General features: G+C 43.2%; 1 long non-coding RNA gene across 1 annotated transcript in view; it reads right to left on the bottom strand.

Annotated features, from left to right (window-relative positions):
* LOC143525633 (uncharacterized) overlaps window positions 1–21,045 on the bottom strand; it is a 43,773-nt gene that overhangs the window by 5,747 nt on the left and 16,981 nt on the right. The window lies entirely within an intron of this gene.

Genomic DNA, 21,045 nt, shown 5'->3' with positions numbered 1-21,045 from the left:
CGGAATGAAAAATCAACCTGACACTTTTCAGTGGTTAATAAAAACCTTTAAAGTTACAATGGCTTTAAATAATGTAATTATGATGCGATGCTTTATGGTGATTCGTGGTGGGAACACCTGAATCATCCAAGGGATCTGTGTACTGAGCATCTAAATGCTCAGCTTGTCCTAAACTTGGCCAACTGTGAGCTAGAATCTTATCTAGGGCATCAGGCAGGACAAGGAAAGGTTATAAGCTGGATCTAGACAAGCAACGGTTCAGGCTACTCTAGATTTTACCAAGTTAAAAACCTCTAATTATTAATTCATGAATTAATTAGTTAATGGATGAGAATTTTAGGAATGTGTGGGATGTATCCTCCTTCTCCCCCTATTGTTTAAGCAGTGATTTTGCCTTGGCATAAATCAAAGGAATGCTAATACGTTATGCTGTTTTTGTGTCCCCATAGTTCAAATTTTAAACTGGCTGTAGATGTCTGTGATGTAGAACTAGAGCAAGATGAATCAGGAGAAGATGGACCAGTTGCATACTGTCTGATAAGCTTAACAACAAATTTACTCTGCTACGCAGTAGGAAGTCTTGGCTTTGCCCAAATGCTCTTAGCTTCTCTCACTTTGAGGTGTACCTACTCAGCACTCAGGGGAATGTGGTCATGTACACTGACCACAACCATCTCACTTCTCTGGCAAATTTCCAGCTTCCTAATCAGAGGATTCAGGTGTAGTCTAGTCTTACCTGGTGGTACAGCATGCAGCAGGGACAGAGAACATAAGTGCTGACACACCGTCTGGGAATGGCTGTGGTCTTGGTTACTTTGGGAGCGGCATGCCGGGACAGACAGTGCTCTCCCCATTTACACTTGTGTTTTATCAGAAGGACGAAGGATTTAACACATTAACGTATATAGACAGAGATGAAGTGTGTCCTGTTGGTGAACCATGTACCTTTAGTAGCGACTGTTTCTTTTTTTTGAGGGGGAGGGTATTCGGACAGGGTTAGCGACAGGCTAATTTTCCAGGGGTGCCCAGACAACCTCACTTATCTGTGGCTCATGAGATGGTTCACCTGTGAGGCGTTAATGGCGCTGGGGCATGACGGCAGGCACTCTTCTTTTGTTCTTACCTGCGATGTTTCCCCTGACTGCTGTGTTTGTGCTTCTATCAACCGCTATCGTATTGGAAAAACTGAAAGAATTAACCAAGTCAGAGGTTTCAGCATCAGTGCTTTCATAGTGTTGGTGTTATGGACAAGTGAACATGTTTACCTATAAAATGTTAGCATAGAAAAACAACACAGTACTGCCAATTCATAATGTGCTCCAAACATGTACTCCATGTGCAGTGGTCCGTGTGCAGTGGTCCATGTGCTGTGGTCCGTGTGCAGTGCGCCATTTGCAGTGCTCTCTCTCTTATTACAGCTGCTTACACATTCTCCGTTAGACCGCGTCTTCTTGTCAGACCTGATTATGAAGTTAGAACATCTGTGCTGCTTGGTTAAAGGGAGGGTTCTCCATGAGCACAGCGTGCATGGTCAATTTAATCCAGTCAGGAAGCACAAAAGCTTCATTACATGCAAAATATGCCTCCATTAAATCTACATTAGGAGGGAATATGCAGGAAGAGGTCTTCTCTCATCACTATGCCTTAGCTTCATCTTAGCTTCATAGTCACAGCGTGTCTGTCTGCAGTGTAAGCGCTGTACTGTACCGAAACTGTGAGCACTGCAAAGAATTAGCATGTAAATCGGAATGTGTCATATATATGAATGTCACGCTCTGTGCTGCACAGCAACATGGAGAAAGAAAGAAACTGTAAAGCAGAGAAAATAAATGCTGGTTGTGTTGACACAAGAAGGATCTGAAGGATTGCTGGACAGTGCAGTGCAGCCTGTGGTCTAATAGACAGCATGTGTGTGAACTAATGGGACGATTCCAGATGTGCTCCAGAGCTGAACTAACGGGACGATTCCAGATGTGCTCCAGAGCTGAACTAATGGGATGATTCCAGATGTGCTCTAGAGCTGAACTAATGGGACGATTCCAGATATGCTCTAGAGTTGAACTAATGGGACGATTCCAGGTGTGCTGTAGAGCTGAACTAGTGGAAGGATTCTCAATGTTCTCTAGAGCTGACCTAGTGGGAGCATTCCAGATGTGCTCTATAGATGAACAAGTGGGATAATTCTGGGAGTGTTGTAGTGGTGAACAAGTAGAATGTTTCTGTATCCAGGCCATGAATTAGTGGCTCAGTGTATCTTCTGCACACTGCTGACCACCAACCAATACTAGCTCATGGATGCTCTTACAGTCATTATAGAGTAAACTGTTCTGGATTAAACACCTAGCATTAACAGCTATAGGGCATTTTAAACTGACTGCCACACAGCATAAAAATTATATTCATTAAAGTGAAAAACACCACAAAAAGGAGTTTGTCTTGTCCATGTCTTCTCGATTGTGATGGTAAGGGTGGTGTACACTGGTTAACAAAACCAGTTAAAATAATGCAAAGAATATATTTATATAGACTTTCCAATTAGGACATTTTGACAGAAATCTGAACTTTAAAACTTCAAGTTCAGAGGGCAGGATCGGTGTTTCAAAATGGATTAAGAATCGATGAATCATCCATTAGAGTAAGGAGTCAGGCCCACCACCAACAGATATGAACATTTCTAGCCATCTCTTGTAACGCATCTGTAAACATACTGTACTAAAAAATTAGCATAAAAACACACAACCTGACTGACCATAGTAACACCCATGCGCAAACTACCTGCTCATTAAACTGTTATGATGTATTCCACATTCCTGTCTGACCTTTAGAAACGGACGCTGCAGTTTGGTGGTGGACACGGGTCAGCCGACTAACACGGAGTGAGCGTTAAGTGTGGGAAGTGATGACTCTGAACACAGAGTCCAGGTGTCCTGCTTCAACATTCTGCTTTAGAAGTGACTCTGCTGCTAATGGCACTGTTCTTTCACATCATGCCACATTGCACACGATTCATCAGCAGCAAAACGATCTCAAATTAACAGCGAAATAAGTGGAAATACAGCGTTAACCATCTCCGTATGTCAGAGATTACATAACAGGTGGAACAGCTAAGGACCCAGTGCTGAGAACACTCAGTATTGCCCTGATATTGCCTAGCAACAAGAGCACGGGTATTAATTGTCTAATCCACGCTGCAGTAGCATCTGGAGAAGCTGCAGAGAGCAGGCGATTAAAGAACGGCCTGCACTCGATCTAAGATTGGACACCTGCCAGCCAAGGGCTGGAGGTTACCACCATGGTAAAGTCAAGAGGATATTACGCTCTAGTTGGAGACAGTTAATAATAATGTCTTTGTTTAGAAAAGGATACAGATGTGCTTTGCAATATATCAATTAAATACAGGATAGAAAGGGAGAGAATTCCAGAACTTCAAGCCAGAGCAACTAAACATGCTTCCCACTCTGTTTTGGTCTACCGCTCGGTTAGACTTCATTTCCAATGCCAAGAAACTTTATCTCTGTTCAATAACAAAGTTATGGAACATTCACAACTAGATGTATTTAGTCATAGGAGTCCATAGCAGTCAAGGAGCTGACAGACTTCATAGCATAAGATGCTAAAGATAAACATTAGTACCTACATATATAACATATACAAGACTACCTACACACCTGCATGCATATTGGAAGAATATATTGATATAAGAGCCCAGAATCAAGTCAAGTCTATGCTTATCCTGAATAGCAGAGTGAAAGATTTCATTAAGAAAAAAGGCAGAGTAATTTAACCAGACACCAAGATGCAGGTATTCAGAAACTTAACAAAGGATTTAAGATGTCATTTCTTAAACAGTGGCAAGACAAATATTTTGATATACAGTTTTTTTTTGTTTTTTTGACAAATACTTTGTTTTAATAGATGCTTTGTTACACTGACAGACTTAACAGTGAGAACATCAGCTAATGAGATGAAAAAAGTCAGCAAGAGTATTGAGGGCAGCTTGTGCAGTCAGAGGCAAATGTGACATCACTGTGCAGAGAGAGAGAGAGAGAGAAAGTGTGTGTGTGTGTGTGTGTGAGAGAGAGAGAGAGAAAAAGAGAGAGAGTAGTGATTGCTTGCTATGTTTTATATTTATGGGAGTATTTCTATTGCTCTGTTTGCTAACGTTTGCTTAAACATGCTAAATGTTTAGATTTTGGAGCTGGGAGGATTTAAGGCTGGACAGCTGGTTTCCTCTCTGTTTTAGGGTTCTTGTTTGCATATTGTCAGCATGTCTGCTCTCCTGCATCAGTACCCCAAATTAAACCTGTGAGTATAAACACTTTCCTCGCTGTCTTGCACGTGTTAATAGGCAAACTGTAAAGCCACACACTGATCTCTGCACTCTTTCTATCTGCCATGTGACAACCCAATGCAAATTGATTTCTGGTGACTTTTAAAATGAAATCCACTAAAGAATAAAGAGATCAAACATGAGCAGGTAGGAAATTGAAAAATTATAAGTGGGGGAGGGGACTTAAAGCACATGTTCTGTTAATAACCAGAAATGCATTTCAAAATACATTTTTAAAGAAGGTTTTCTTCCTGATCAGATCATAAGTAACCCTGTTCTGTAGGGACACTCAGCTAGGTGACTGCTATATCTTTTAAGTCCTAAATACATTACTACCTAAGTGCTTGCTTATAATTTTGCATCGGGGTAAATGTGTTCCCTGGAGTCTTAGCTCAAATGTTTAAACATCATAGAATTAGCTACTTCTCATTCAATGGTTGATTTCCACATATCTGCCCCTGAGTATGGAGTTCTGCTATCTCTTAATAAGGTATAATCAAATGTGTTTCCCTATTGGAAAGAAACATGCAGAAAGCTAATAACAGATGAAAGAGCAGCTAGTAAGTAACTACGCTGCTGTGCCTTCTTGCCGAGAGATTGCCACAAATACTGAGGTTCAGCAATCAGGAAAATCGGACCATCACACACACACACACACAAAGCTGGAGATGTGTGGAGCACAGAAACAACAAAAGCAATAAAATCACCCCCTCAAAAAACAAAAAAAAAAACCCTTGAAAATCAAATCAGCGACTGTCAGAGTGGCTGTATAAGTGACAGGAACAGACACACACACACACACACACTCACACACACAAAGACACTATTTACATGCGCTCAAGTCTAGACGCTTCCCCAACACAATGTGACTTCCTGTGACAAATGTGTACGCGTCCTTCTGAGATGGCTAAAAGCTTTTTTAGTATTGAGGCTGTAGTGGACTGAAAGGATGACAGCAGTAATGACCACACGACTGACCCTTTCCATGGCAGACATGGACATGTCAACACAGATCTCCCTCCATCTCCACTGGGTGTGTCGGCCGCAGAGCAGAAGCTAACGCCAGCTGCTCATCACTGGGAGGGCACCAAACCTGTGCACATCCAGAGAACAGATCACAACTAGTGTCTTCAACTCAAACCCTTTTTTTTTTACCCTTCTTTTTTGAGGTTCAAATGAAACCATGTAAAATTTCTGATTTGATTCACCAGATCATAAGCTATACATTGATAAAGAAAAAGCATCCTCAACACCGAATGCTTAAGGTTTGGTAGTTAGACCCAGAGTTCACACAGTACTCTGAAGAACTGGTTCGTGGCGAAGAACTGAAGTCGGAAACGCATGCCTTTGTATGTGAGCTTCTTTAGATAAGCTTGTCTTCTGTATGAGTGCTCATTTATACACTCTCAGAAGCACGACACGCAGCATCGACAGATCCCACCCTGGAACCTCGTGTAGCTGTTGCTCTGTGATACTGATCTACATCAAGGTCTCTGCTGAGCACACATATACTGTATGTGCTCTCTGAACTATAAGAAAAGGAACCCTGAGACCCAGGAGACAGAAAAATCAAGTCAGCCACAATAATTTGTGTAAGGCCATCTTTTTCCTACTATAAATATGTCTAGACATGTAGGCCTGTAAATTTGGATTGGAAAGATCTATAACTAATCAGCAAAAAGCTTTCTTGGAGTCTATTATTAATATTTTAATGGGAGTTGATTTAGTGATGCCTCAAAATCAGTTTAAATAACGCAGAAACATACCGTCACCGTGCTTACAGTCCTTTAACATTTTCAGTATGTCGTCCCTCATTGGTAGCTTGTGGACAGAGATCGCATGTTCTGTGATGTTAGAGGATGACTTTGTACAGCCAATTTATACCTGAGAATTTGATCAAAGCCTCACCCATCATTCATCACTCCCATCCGGCTCAGCAAACGTCTCCATTAATTAACCTTTATTAATGTGTGCAGTGAGGAATGCTCAGCCCTCAGGGTGAAAACATTTAGGGCAATCAGCTGCCATGAATGTGAATGACGAGAAGTTAAGATGAATAATTAACAAGAGCACGCAAGAGGACCAGGCGAAACCTGCTGTCACGAACCCACCGGGGGAGTGGGATGGGCCTGCCGACCCGACCCGTGGGGGAGCAGCCCCCATGACTCGCCACAAGGGGAACGTTACAGACTATGCTAGCTCATACTTTCCACGGGCATGTGGCAAGCCAGCTTGGAGTGTCTGTTCGAACATGCATAATGCCAGCGACCAGTATAGTGCTTTAAACGTTATTTGAAAATGACATGTATCCTGACATTTCCTGAATATCTAAAGTACTTATGAGGAAGTATAGCTTAGTTTTATTATTTAAGGCATCTTGGTGAAATTCTTACTCGGCTCTTACCGTGTTAGCTGTTTGTGCTACACACTCCTTGTAACCCTCAGTCATCCGTGACAGAATCAATGCAGATCTACCTAAAGCTGAACCCGTCACAGCCAGAGAAAACACAAGGAAGAAATAAGTTACCACGGGCTAGAGTGATAAGGTACGGGAGATGCAAAGGAGAGAGAGCGAGGAGGAAAATGGAGAGAAAAGGGGTAAGAGTGAGAGAGCAAGAGAGAGGGAGGCAGATAAAAGAGAGTAAGAGATAGAAGGGGTGTAGAGGTATGATTTCTGATCCTACATGGGTGGAAAAGGTCATCAAAAAACCAACATCATCTGCTCAATGATTGGCCATATGTGCTTTTGATTAAATGTCTGTGTTGTGGCTGCCATGTACGAATACATGATCTCACAGCCTCGCTGTGCTCATCATGCCAGAGTGACACTAACAGGGATTCAAGTGATGCTGCAAGCAAAGTGCACCACCCAACACCCAGAGTGACGCTGAAAGATGTGAAAAGCTCAGATCAAAGAAAACGAGCACGTTGCATAGACAAGCGATAAGAGTTTGCACAGGTCACATTGGGACAATACCTGCAGGGATATCTAGTGAGGAGCTGGTGGGGCACCAGGAGAATTATTTTAAGGCACTCTTTTAGATATTTATATAGATATTCAGATAGCTTCAGTATGCTTCTCCCAGATGCCAATGTGAATTGTGTCAGGGAGGAAATGAGTTTCAAATATGATTGAGATTTTTTCTTGTAGCCAATCCAACACAAAGACATAGTGACGTGGGGTTAATTGAGTATCCACATCAGAGCTCAATCAGGCTCAGTCATGATCCCTTTCTCCAATAACTGGTATGCTATACTGCAACATTATTTTATCCAGACTATGAGATGGCGGGATTTTTGCATGAAACAGGCCCATGTCACAGTACTGCATTGTATAGTTAATTGGCCAAGCATTGCTTTTGAATTAAATCAGCATGCGCTGTGAAGCATTTTTTTTTTATCAGTAATTTATTTCCAACGTGATTTCAAACCGATATCAAGCTAACTAAAGGAGGAGATGCAGATGTGTGTCGGCACATCAACAATACCTCTAGGGTGGCACCAATCAGCTCCTTGCTGATGTTAACAGAGTATTTGCTCTTGAATGCAAACACTGGAAATGCAACTCGTAGCAGCAGAAATCAAACACACAGCGCCATTTAGCACAGATAATACTACGCACTTGGATCTTTTCCAGTTAAATATGAGCGTTTCACATATGGACATGATGCAGACAGCACGGTGTGGAACATTCTGTCCTCTGCTCACAAGCACTGTGTCTAATGGACTTCATCACAGGCAGACTCTTGAAATAAGGCTTTCGTTTTGAAAGGGAGACTCGAGGCGGTTTTATCCTGTGTATGTATCTGGGAGATCATTTTCACAGATAATGAGATTTGTTAAGTGGAGAGATCAGTGCGCAAGGCTGGTCCAGTTCCCCTCCTGCCCATCAGGGCTCCTGGCTCCTCACCGAAATTGTAACTTCACACACATAATTCCCCATTAAGCACACAACACACTGTGCATTTGTTAAAAAATAATGAATGTAACCGTTGCTTGAAAGCACTACAACTCTGGGGCTGCTTCACTAGCTGAAGTCAGGAAAAGCCAGATTAATGTCCAAATACTACAGAAGGAATATGGTGACATTCATTCCTACGCAGTCAGTTATTTTGAGGTCCTTGACCAGAGATTTCACATAAATCATTGTTAATGTCAGTCATCTTGAACATCTCTCTACAGGGTCTGGGACAAAATTACAACCATGTTTTCACAACACCTGTTCTGACAAAGTGCTTGCTTAAATATGTATACAGCAACTTGTGATCATTACTATGTACATTGCAATTTTTCACAGCTAGTGAAGCAGTTTGACAAATAAAAGAAGTGAAGAAACAGTTACACTGAGGTGCTGAAGAACACTGATAAAAAATAAAAGAGTACCCAAGGTCTTGGGTTATTGCACAACGCTAAATATTGACCTCTGGAATTTACTAATGGAATTATTGATAACGAAGACTGAATAGAATTTTCAATGGGGCTTCAAAAACTGCGGTCAGTCATTTTGTGTGCGTGTGTGTGTGTTGTGTATTTACAGTATATACAGCGCCCTCCATAATTATTGGCACCCCTAGTTACAATGTGTTAAAAGCCTGAAAATAACTGAGCCTGGAATAAGATGTAAGTGTATCTTGCCACCATGCACAGTGAGAAGGATGGTAAGAGAAGTAAAAAGTTCTCCAAAGCTCATTGTAAGAGAACTGAATCAAATGGTAGCATCTTGGGGTTACGAGGTCTCCCAAACAACCATCAGGCGCTATCTACTTGCCAACAAGCTGTTTGGGAAGCATGCACGGAGAAAGCCTTTTTTGAGTTATACTCATAAGCATAAACAGGTGGAGTTTGCCAAGCAGTACTGGGATTTTAACTGGGACCATGTGCTTTGGTCAGATGAGACCAAGATTGTGCTTTTTGGGAACAAACACTCTAAGTGGGTCTGGCGTAACACCATGGATGAGTATGCAGAAAAACACCTCATGCCCACTGTTAAGCATGGGGGAGGATCGGTGATGCTGTGGGCCTGTTTTTCCTCCTGAGTTCCTGGGAACCTTGTAAGAATACGTTACAAATCGCATATATATGAGAGGGAGGGAGAGTACTGTCTTTACAAATAATTATTATTTAGTTATTATAAGATCAATGTACTGACAACTCACTGTATGGATCCCTGTGCAGAATGATTCCTGTCACTAGAACCGACGTACTAACCAACACAAGAACAAGTCAGATACATGCTACCAGAATAAAGGTGCCCCCAAACCATAGTCATGATATAGAGTTGTTTTCCAGCGTCTATCACTAACTTTCAACAAGCCCTGAAGCCGTGTGTAAAACGGGCTTCCTCAGTTATACCTGTGCTTGGTCGTTATGAAGGTCACACTCTCACTGACCCTTGGACATGGGTTCAGCTATAAGGTGGTCACTACTCTTAGGAGGGGTACCACTGCAGCCCTAAATAAAAAATTAAACGCCTTGACTTGGCAGGTACTGAGAATTGCTAATGCTGCCACATACGCCTTCCATCTTGTCAACACGGAGCTGGCTGCCATTTGTAATGTAGTAATACAAAATCTGGACCTCCTGCTGGCAAAGGCAGGAGGAATATGCAAAGTCTTAAACACCTCATACTGCTTTTATATCCCTGACATCTCCCGTGAACTCACTAACATCATCACTCACATGACACACACAGTGACACCCCAGACTCCTGCAGACGACTGCTGGTCGGGATGGGTAGCGTTATTGTGGGGTGCGGTTGGCTCGCTCGTATCGCCATAACTGTCAGAGGCATTGTTGCAATTCGCCTCCTGGCCTTATGCTGTTTTCCTATTGTCATGAAGGTTGTGAAGAGAGTTGTTGTTGGAACTGTTTCAGTACTAATGCCAGCTAATCCGTCTTGTGCCACTGCAGAAACATAGGTAGTCTACACTGTGACATCTGCATGCCTTTTCACTTGATCCAATGCTTGAGTACTTTATACTGCATCTATCACTCTCTCCATGTCATACAGTGACATAACACCTGAGTTCAGGGACAAGGTCATGATCATATCCCCAACAACTACATTTATGCTATTTCATTACTTCCATAAATTTATGCTTATTCCATCTGGACAATGAATCCTTTCTCATAATAATAATAAAAGGGGACTGTTAGAATTTCCTACGAGGAGAATCTCTTTCTGTTGATAGACACATAAGCAGAAGGATATGAGTCTCTTTATCCTCCTTATACCGTCACACACTCTTTGCGCTTTTAGACGGCACACTCATATTAATGTCATGCTCTACATATTCTATATTAGTCTTTGGACAGAGTGTACAGACATCTGGTGTTGACCATTACACCAACACACTATGTGACAATTTATCTTCCATATGGATGACACGCACACCCCTTTTTGTTGAAACAGCTTGCTCAACAACCTATGTAAGCTATGATGTCTTCCTTTATAAAGTGTGTGTGCTTCTTTGTATTACTGACGCTGAGTGTTTCAAATTGAGAACTGGTGCATACTGAGACACCAAATTAAGAACAGGCAAGCAAGTTAGGACTGAAGTTGGGACCACAGGGACAGTCTTATGGTCTGTTCCTGAGAGCACATTATGGTGTGTTCCTGAGTGAGGACATTATCCATATACCTGCACTGATGGAGTGAAACGCTAACCTTTCACAGTCATTTAGATTTGGATTGTTTGAGGAAATGTTGTACATCTGTTCTGGTCATTCCTTTAAGTAAAGCTGATTGAGCACTTCTGCTGCTCAGAGCTTCACATTTTCTCCTCTATGCATTTCTGTGGGATTACATAGCAGCATAGCAGTGTCTATGCATGCATACAAAATTCACCAAAATCAGAGGGTATTTTAACACTGGAAATGCTACTGTGTGTACTTTTGATGGTTGGTCTAACGTTTGCTATAATTTGTTTTTTAATTGATCAACAATTTCATTCAAGTTTATCTGTTTTTGAGGAAATATTGTTTATACGATGGAAAAAATGAAGCAACTGTTTTCATTTTTTACTGCTCATGCATTTAATAATTTTTCTGTGTAAGGTTAGGTGTTTTAAAGATCAGGAATGTTTCATAAATAAGTTACTTTTGTAAACAGCAGTGAGATCACAGGCTTTGGTTTGAAGTGGGCTATTTTTTAAACCTTCCTCATTCTAACTGGCTGTTTACAATCAAAAGAAGAGACACACTGCATTCACAATTACAATTAGAAATGTAATCAAATCTAAATCAATCTGTAATCAAATACAATTGAGATTTTGAGAAAGATGGAAAAGCCTCTTCAACAATCAGCACCACTTCAGTAAGGCAACAGTCTTTAACACCAAGTGGACGAGACCAAATGAATTATGCGACTCATTTTAAACTCTACGTACTGTAAGGCTCAACCTGACCCATATGCACATGTATACATGCAGTCATACATTAAAGCAACACAATACACTTTTCCCATATTTTTGTGAATTCAATGTATTGCAATGAAATCAAACTATGAGAGACAAGAGACCAGGGAAAATGTACTGGTTCAGTGAAACCAATGGAATCCAACAACAATAAAAACATTAGCATTAGTGCTAATGCATTCATTCTGGGCAAATCTGGGGCCAACTTCTTCACCAAGATAAAGCTTCACAATTAATCCTATTTCATAATAAGAGCCTCTAACCGTGCCTAAAAACTAAACGGAATTCACAAAGCTTATTGAAAATGCCAATCGGACTGGAGCAGGTATTCATTTTTATAACTATTTCACTTTTGAAAATAAGCTATGAATCTATTATTTAACAATTACTCCAAAGGCACTTGGGAAAGTGGAAAACCAATTACATCACAAGACAGCAGCCACAGAGGTCATGTGCTTGGCAAGGTCTAGTAGAAGAGCATGAAGTGTGATGTGACCTACTAACAGATGGCCTGAGTCATCTCAGGGACAGCAGCTTAAATCCAGTACAGTTCATCAGGATGGTGGAGGACCACCAGTAGGGTCATACACTCAGAGCTCACAGCACAAGAGAGACCACACAAACACTCTGTGCTCACACCACAGGAGAGACTAAACACACACACACACACACACACACACACACACACACACACACACACACACACACACACACACACACACACACACACACTCAAAACTCACACAACAGGAGAGATCACAGACACACACAAGGACACACAATTATGTTGCTCTTATACTGGTGTACTATACTGGTGTTTTCATTCTCTGCTGAGTGATTTTGACTTCTTGTGTGTGTGTGTGTGTGTGTGTGTGTGTGTGTGTGTGTATATATATATGTGTGTACATGCATATGTCTTAACTTTTGTAATATGTTTTAACACTGTTAACGTCCCCTGGCTGTTCACAGTTGGACACTTGAGATCCAAGATTGTCATCAACAGTGCTCCCCCCCCCCCCCCACAAAAAAAGAAAAAAAGAAAAGAATGGAAAAAGAAGGAGTGTAAAAGGCTGGTAAGGTTAAACACTGGAGAGGTCCACGGCTGCCACTTCACACCTTAGTGTGAATGTGCAATGGCATTGGTTGTTTGTCCAAACTGCTGTGTCACATTCCATTGGTCAGCATTGAAGTGCAGGTGCGAAAGGGGGGAAAAAAAAAAAACCAAAAAGGTGCCCAATAAGCTAGAGAACCATTAACAACGTAATGTTGCTTGGTGGTAAACTGCCCAGGACCTGAGCTGGTGCGAAATCTGAGACTGTAGACAGATTGTAGTCCAAGTGAGTGCTGCGGTGTGCTCACAATGTTTTAGTCAACACTGGATCCCCTGCCACACAGTACACGTGTACCGGTCATATACTGGTTGAGAACTTCTGGCACTGGACGTGATCAGAGCTGACCTTAGAAGGCTGAGAAGGCAGCAGTAAGGCATGTGAATTCCAGTAATGAACATCAAAAATATTTTGTTCCGTTGTTTATAGGATTCAGTAGATTTAGTAGGATTTTAGTTGTTAAATGATTGGTTACCATGTTCTGGAGTTATGTTCTGGATTTAGCCAATTAAGCCCCATTTAAAACTACATATTAGACCAAAAACACCCTAAAGCCAAACACCAACTACTCTGAATACAGTGTTTTTCAAGGTTTAGGTGCTAAAATGTATTCCTTAAAGCAGTGAAACGGTCTGTTTTTATACTGCTTGTTTGTGTGCGTGTCTGTGAGTGCGGGAAATGCCAGCCACAGAGATGACACACGTCTGCTCTGCAAAATCCTATTTTTAGGAAACACAATTGCCCAAACTGTGCGTCCTCCCAGCAGGCGCATCTGGCAGGAGTTAACCTCCATGCTGTGTGAGAAGAAACTCCATATTTCAAGGGGAAAATGTACTCGGTACCTCACCAATAACCTTCCTTTTCTTACTGACTACAGAGGTTTTACTGCAGATGCACATATGTCTGTAAACCCCTTTTTTCCTGATCATTAATCACACTTGTTACAGTATTTCATGTCAGGATTTGATTCATCAGACAATAACCCCCCCTCCCCACCCAACCCCTCCGAATATTAACAGACAAGCTCCTATTTGAGAAGCGCCTTATTGCTTCATGTAAGACAGTTCACAGTGTTTGAGCCGCTGGGTATCCAGTCCCCACCCTCAGCTTTTTGAAATTAACAATGTCACTCGGCTCCATCCCCAGAGAGACACACTGCGAATCGTTTGAAATGGGAGCGTGATCGGCTGAAGCCAAGCTCCGCCTCACAGACGACGCTACGCCCCGCCACGCCAACAGGCCAAAAGTAACCAGCGGGACCTCCACGCTCATTAACGCGGGAACGACATGACATCACTTGCTCCAGCAGGGAGTACCAAGGTTACTCAGGAGCCCGACCTTCCCGTCACGAGCGTGGGCACCGCGTCTCCTGCTCAGAGACGTGAGGTCCAGCTCGCTGGTTGCCGTGCTACTCCTCGGTAACACCAGCTCTCCTCAGCTGAAGAGACGTATAGATAAGCTTTTATTTTTCTCCTTTTTGTAAGCTTTTGTTCTTTGTTTTCATCACAACAGAATTATTGTCACAAAATTATTGGCACTTTTGGTAAAGATGGTAAAGTATATATTGTAAATATATATGATGAAGCATGTGATGAAGATTTGATGAAGATGGTCTTTGTTATCAGATCAATTTTAATCTTCACTCAGCAGGATAAGACTGTTCAGCAAAGTACACCAAATAAAAACAAATCTTTTGCCAGAAGCATGTGTCATTGTTATGACAATGCCAGCTAAGTCCTCCCTTATTATGCTGGGCAGGTTTGAGTACAACGGAAAGGGATCTGAGGCCATTCCTCCGTAGAAAAGTCTAGATCTTTAGTGTCCTTGATCCTCAAATGTGGACTCTTTAGCTCTTTCCACAGGCTGTCAGCTGGGTTGTAGTCAGGGACAATGATGACCACTACAGAAGCCTGATTCGCTGCACTCAAATAGCCAGTTTTATGTGGATTTGCAGGGTTGTTTTGGATCCTGATGAAAGATCCAACCATGACCTAGCCTTCTTGATAGAGCCAGGCAGATTCTGGTCTAAAAATCTCTTGGTGTTTGATGGAGTCCAAGATGCCATGCATCCCTAGAGACTTTAGAAGAAAATAAGTTCATCATCATCATCTTCATCATCAGAGTTCCCCCACCATACTTCAGAGTGGGCATCATTTTCCTTCATCCTCTCTCCATGGCAGAGCAATATAAAGGGCAGCAGAGACCAGCGGTTTCATATGACAGTCTCCACAACATTTTACAGTGTTATAAGATTTTTATCTCTTTCCCCTCACCGTGAGAGGCTACATTTCAGTCATATTATCTAAAAAAAGAAAAAGAAAACAACAAAAACCACACTCTAATAGTAATGGTGCCAATAGTCTGGTCTTATATGTCTATATATTGTGTGCATATATGTTTTACCATGATTCTTATTTTAGTATTGTCATGGTACAGCCCCTGACCCCTCCCTTTGGGCGTGTGTTTATGTCGTCTACGTCCAGTCGTCTGTGTCTGTGTATCATCGTGGGTGTGGGTGTGTCCGAGTGTGATTATCAGTTTCACCTGTGGCTCGTCTTGTCATCACTCAGGGACAGTGTTGTGAATAACGCCGTTAAAAATAACGGCGTTAGGTAACGTCGTCATTTTGTCAGTAACGGGATAATATGATTTCCTGTCGTTACAACGCCGTTGACGTTACTAGTCATTAAAAGCGGTGCGTTACTACATATTGATATACTAATGCGAGCGGACTGCTGCCCAGGCTAGTGAGGAGTAACAGATCCCGATAGGTCACAATTCTCGGTGTAACACCTGTTTAACTTAACAAGTCAGTAAGCGATTGGCTAAGGCAGCCAGTTGTCTCAGGTTGAGAGAATTTAATTAAATTTCATAGATGTAAATGCCCTTTATATAGTGTAACTGTTTACTTTTGCTTTTTTTTTCCAAAGATTTGGGATTTTAAAGGATTTATCCTGCACTGGTCTGTGGATGTGCAATAAATATCAAAAGTTAAACAATTTTCTGATCTACTCATTTCAACTGACTGTGAAAACTGCTTAAAAAAAAAACTTAATTAATTGGCATATAACCTTTTTTTAACTGTAACGCAAATAGTTACTTTCCCTGGTAACGAGTTACTTTTATTATAGAGTAATTCAGTTACTAACTCAGTTACTTTTTTGAACAAGTAGTGAGTAACTATAACTAATTACATTTTTAAAGTAACGTTCCCAACACTGCTCAGGGATTATGTGGTTTGTCTATTTAGTGTGTGTTCGCACAGTGTCCCGTGCTCGTCTTTGTTAGTCATACACGTGCCTGTTTTGTGTTGATGTTCTACGTGCGCTGACTGCGCTTATTCGTATAATTAAAAGTTTCGTTTGCGTCAGAGAACTGGACTCGTGTCTCGTCCTTCCTCCAGCGCCACAGCGTCACAGAAAGACGAGCCGCCCAAGTATGCCAGGATGCGCATCCTGTGCCAAGAAGGGGAAGAGGGCTAGTAAGCACCATCACGCCTCTTCCCCTGTACGCCGCCGCAACAACCCCATGACCGAGGAAGAGATGCAGCAGGACCCCGTGTGTGCGATGCTGCTGCAGCAAGCCCAGGTAGCCGAGCAGGAGTCATTGGCGGAGCATTTCCGCCAATCCGCACTGCGGGTGTGGAGAGAGAGACACCCCTCTCCTACCAGAGACCCCTCACCCGTTATGGTCGGGTCCTTTGAGTTCTGCTGGCGGAGATGACTCCAAAACCCCCCGAGAAGGAATTTGAGGGGGAAGAGTCAGAAGAGGAGGACAGTCCACCTCTGTCCGTATGCTCAGCCCCTACCGAGTACCACGGCGAGGGTGAAGAAGAGGTCAGCCCTCCCCCCTCGCTGTATTCGGCTGCAACGTAGTACTACGGGGAGGAAGCAAGCCCCCCGCCGTCTGAGTGCTCCAACCCTCCGGAGTACTGTGAGGATGAAGCGAGCCCACCGCCATTGGAGTGCTTCAACCCCTCTGAGTACTGCGGGGAAGAGGTGAGCCCCCCCCCCCGTCCAAATACTCAGGGTACAGTCCACCTCCATCTGAATACTCGGAGGGCGGGCCATACACTGAGGAGGAGGAGGTGAGCCCGCCTGCCTTGGAGCACTCTGGGGGAACCATGAGGGAAAGGAGAGGGCTGACGGAGAGCGTTCATCCTTCCCACTCCAAGGGGAGCGAGATGGACTTCCGGTGCTGCACCCCGGAGGAACCCATGGAATGGAGCTCGGGTGGTTCAGAGGAAGGGATGGAGACGGAGGAACCTTCACCCGCAGCCAGACCATAGGATTCCCCACCACGCGGAGGTGAAGTCCCCCTGTGGGGTTTGCGGAGATCTGAGAGCGAGTGTCGGCAGGCGTACCCGACCGCGTGCACCCCGAGGGCGCACAAAGAAACTGGTTGCACGCCTACCGAGAGGACTGCAGGAGCATCCGCCAGTCGTGCCGCTCCCGGCGGAGGGTTTGCGGCAGGAGCGGGAGGAAGACCGCCCACTGCAGCGCCCGCAGCTCAGGGAGGATTTCCCTCCATGGCAGCGCTCTTACAGGCGCAAAGCCTGGCTCCGTTTTCATGTGTTCTTGCTCCTGTGTTTGTGTCTGTCCCCGTGTTGCTCCCGAATCCCCTTTTTTCTTTTGTGCCTCTGTTTCTAAATGTTCCTGTTTGTGTTTTTGTGAATGTTCCATGTTTTGTGTCTAACATCTTTTCCCCTGTCTTCCCAGGGAGAGTGTACTAGGCTGTTCTTGGAGGACTCTCCACCGAAGGCGGTCATCTCCCAGACGCAGGACTGAAGGCTCCGGATCCGCCCATCGGCGTGGGTTCAGGGCATTCAGTTCTGTTGGCACCCCGGGACGGGTAGTGCCCTTGGTGAGGGGCTCTGTCACGGTACAGCCCCTGACCCCTCGCTTTGGGCATGTGTTTATGTCGTCTACGTCCAGTCGTCTGCGTCTGTGTATCATCATGGGTGTGGGTGTGCCTGAGTGTGATTATCAGTTTCACCTGTGGCTCGTCTCGTCATCACTCGGGGATTATGTGGTTTATCTATTTAGTGTGCGTTCGCACAGTGTCCCATGCTCGTCTTTGTTAGTCATACACGTGCCTGTTTTGTGTTGATGTTCTACGTGCGCTGACTGCGCTTATTCGTATAATTAAGTTTCGTTTGTGTCTGAGAACTGGACTCATGTCTTGTCCTTCCTCCAGCGCCACAAGTATATAAAATGTCAGATGTATATTCGCCAATTCCATGTACTTATTTTGAATTAATGTTCAACTTATATAGCGCCTTTCTATATACCCAAGGTCGCTTTACAATTTTAACACAGGTACAACCAATCACACTCCAGTCAGAAGCTGCAGCCAATTGCGCACAGCGTACTCTCTACCAGGATCCACAGCCCTCTGGGGGACTGAATGGGGTGCAGGAAGGGGAGAGAGGACAGACCCTAGTGGCAGAGCACCATCCGCCACTGGGCATACAAGCACACACTCAGACAACTGCTTTTTTATTGGACATGAAGGGACAAAGACACACACTCAGGGAGAATTTGTCAGGGAATCAGGGACTGCCAATTTACCTCATCTCCATGTCTTTGGACTGTGGGAGGAAACCGGAAACCCACGCAGACACAGGGAGAACATGGAAACTCCACTCAGAGAGAGACTTGAACCCAAGACCCCAGTGCTGAGAGGCAAACGTGCTAACCACCAAGCCACCATGTTGCATTTTGAGGGAAATATGAGAGTAGCCAGCAGACTACATGAAATATGGAATCAGGGCATGTGCAAAAGTAAATGAACCACAGCTGCTCTGGTAAGACTTACGTGAAACTTGAGTGCTCAATTAATCAATTAAGCAGACCAGTCCAATGAGATATCCTTGGGAAAAGATTTGAGTTACACTGATTAAAAGAGAGAGAAAACCAAAGAAACCACTGTCGTGTCAAGGAGTAAAGCACACAGATCAACAATGTAAAGAGGAAAGGTGACATTTGAGGACATCAGGAAGAAGGTGGTGACAGCCCATCGTCCTGGGGAAAGCTACAAGACCATCTCCAGCTCTATTTATCTACTGTAAGACAAATCATTTACAAATGGAGGACACTCAGCATCACCACAACTCTCACCACAACTTCATCAAAACATATACCAAGAGGCACCAGAAAAATAAAAATTCAGGTAAAAGCCAACCTACACACACATCACCTCCTGAGAGTTGCAGACCTCTCTGGAAGCATCTGGGAAAAAATGTACATGTGTCTACAATCAGGCAAAAAATCAATAGACATGGCACTCATGGGAGAGTTACTAGAAGGAAGCCTCTGCTCTCAAGAAAGAACAAAGATGCCCGTTTAAACTTTGCCAGAGAGCACTTGGACAAACCAGAGTCTTTCTGGGAAATATTTAACTATTTGGACACTATTACAGATGCCATGTTTGGAGAAACATCAACAAAAAAATCTCCTCCCAACAGTGAAGCATTGTGGTGGAGGTGTGAAGGTCTGAGTCTGCTTTTCTGCCTCTGGATCTGGACACCACCATATTATCTTGGGAAACATCAATTGCCAGGCCTATGAATAAATTCTTGACAAGAATCTCCTGCCACCGGGGAGTTAATGCAAAACTATGAAGGAATGAATAGAGAGAGAGAAGAGAAGAGAGAGAAGATTTGCCCTCTGGATTGGCCCAGTCAAAGTTGCAACCTCAGTCCCATAGAAATGCTGTGGCAAGATCTGAAGTGGGCGGTACATGCCAGATGTCCCTCCAACCTTCTCAACTAGCAGAGTTCTGCAAGGAGGAGTGGGCAAAAATCCCAAAAAGCAGATGGGAGACATTCATTTGTAGTTACAGAAAACGTTTGTTTGAAGGGCTGAAAAAGAAGGTGCTACAAACTGCTCAGTAAAAGAGCTCATATACTTTTGCACTTTGCAGTTTTTTTGAGAAATTACTTTTGTTGAATAACTGATGAAAATGTATATAAATGTTTCTGTATTCTTTATTTTGAAGGTCTGTTTGGATGTTCATAAGATAAATTTTTTTTTTTTTTAAGAAAACAATGTCCATGTTTTAGTGGCTCACAAACATTCGAGCTGCACTGCATACACACACAGACACACACACACACACACTTTGCGGCAGCTGCTGAACGACCTCTCTGCGATACTGCAGTTACTCACCTGGAATCATTCCACACACAATACCCCATAATGACAAAGTGAAAAGTTTGTTTGAAAATGAATTAAAATAAATAAATAAATAAATAAAAAACAAAATCACATGTTCATAAGTATGTGGCAGCAATTACCCATGGCAGCAATTACACCCTCATCTCTTTTTGAATATGATGCTACAAGCTTGAATGCCTATTTTTGCTCAGTTTATCCCATTCTTCCTTGCAGGCCCTCTCAAGCTCCATCATGTTGCATGGAGAGTGTCGGTGCATGTCCATTTTCAGATCTCTCCAGAGATCTTCAATCGGGTTCGAGCCTGGGCTCTGGCTGGGCCACTCAAGAACATTCACAGAGTCGTCCCAAAGCCACTCCTTTGTCAACTTGGCTGTGTGCTTAGGGTCGTTGTCCTGTTGGAAGATAAACCAGTCTGAGGTTCAGAGCGCTCAGGAGCAGGTTTTCTTCGGGGATGTCTCTGTGCATTGCTGTATTCATCTTTCCCTTGACCTTGACTAGACTCCCAGTTCCTGTTGCTGAAAAACAAGCACACAGCATGATGCTGCCATCACACATGCTTCACTGTAGGGATGGTATTGGTCAGGTGATGGGCGTCCCTTCTACAACAATCAGATTAGCTAGGCGGCCAGCTCTAGGAAGAGTCCAGGTGACCTCCAAGACTGTCAATACTGCAGACATTTTTCTGTTCTCTTCCCCAGATCTGTTCCTCAATACCATCCTGTCTTGGAGGTCTACAGACAATTCCTTGGACTTCATGGCTTGGTTTGATCTCTGACATGTACCGTCAACTATTGGACCTTAAACAAACAGGTGTGTGCCTTTCCAAATTATGTTCTATCAACTGGATTTACCACAATCGACTCCAATTAATTTGTCAAAAACAACAGGATGAACAGTGGAGACAGGATGTATCTGAGCTCAATTTTGAGTCTCATGACAAAGGCTGTGAATACTTATGTACATGTGATTTCTTGTTAAATAAATTTGCAAAAATGTCAACCATCTTTTTCACT

This window comes from Brachyhypopomus gauderio, chromosome 10 (genome assembly GCF_052324685.1).
Source record: "Brachyhypopomus gauderio isolate BG-103 chromosome 10, BGAUD_0.2, whole genome shotgun sequence".
NCBI classification, from domain to species: Eukaryota; Metazoa; Chordata; class Actinopteri; order Gymnotiformes; family Hypopomidae; genus Brachyhypopomus; species Brachyhypopomus gauderio.
Note: the sequence above shows the minus strand (reverse complement) of the source record. Positions and strands in the feature narration are given on the sequence as shown.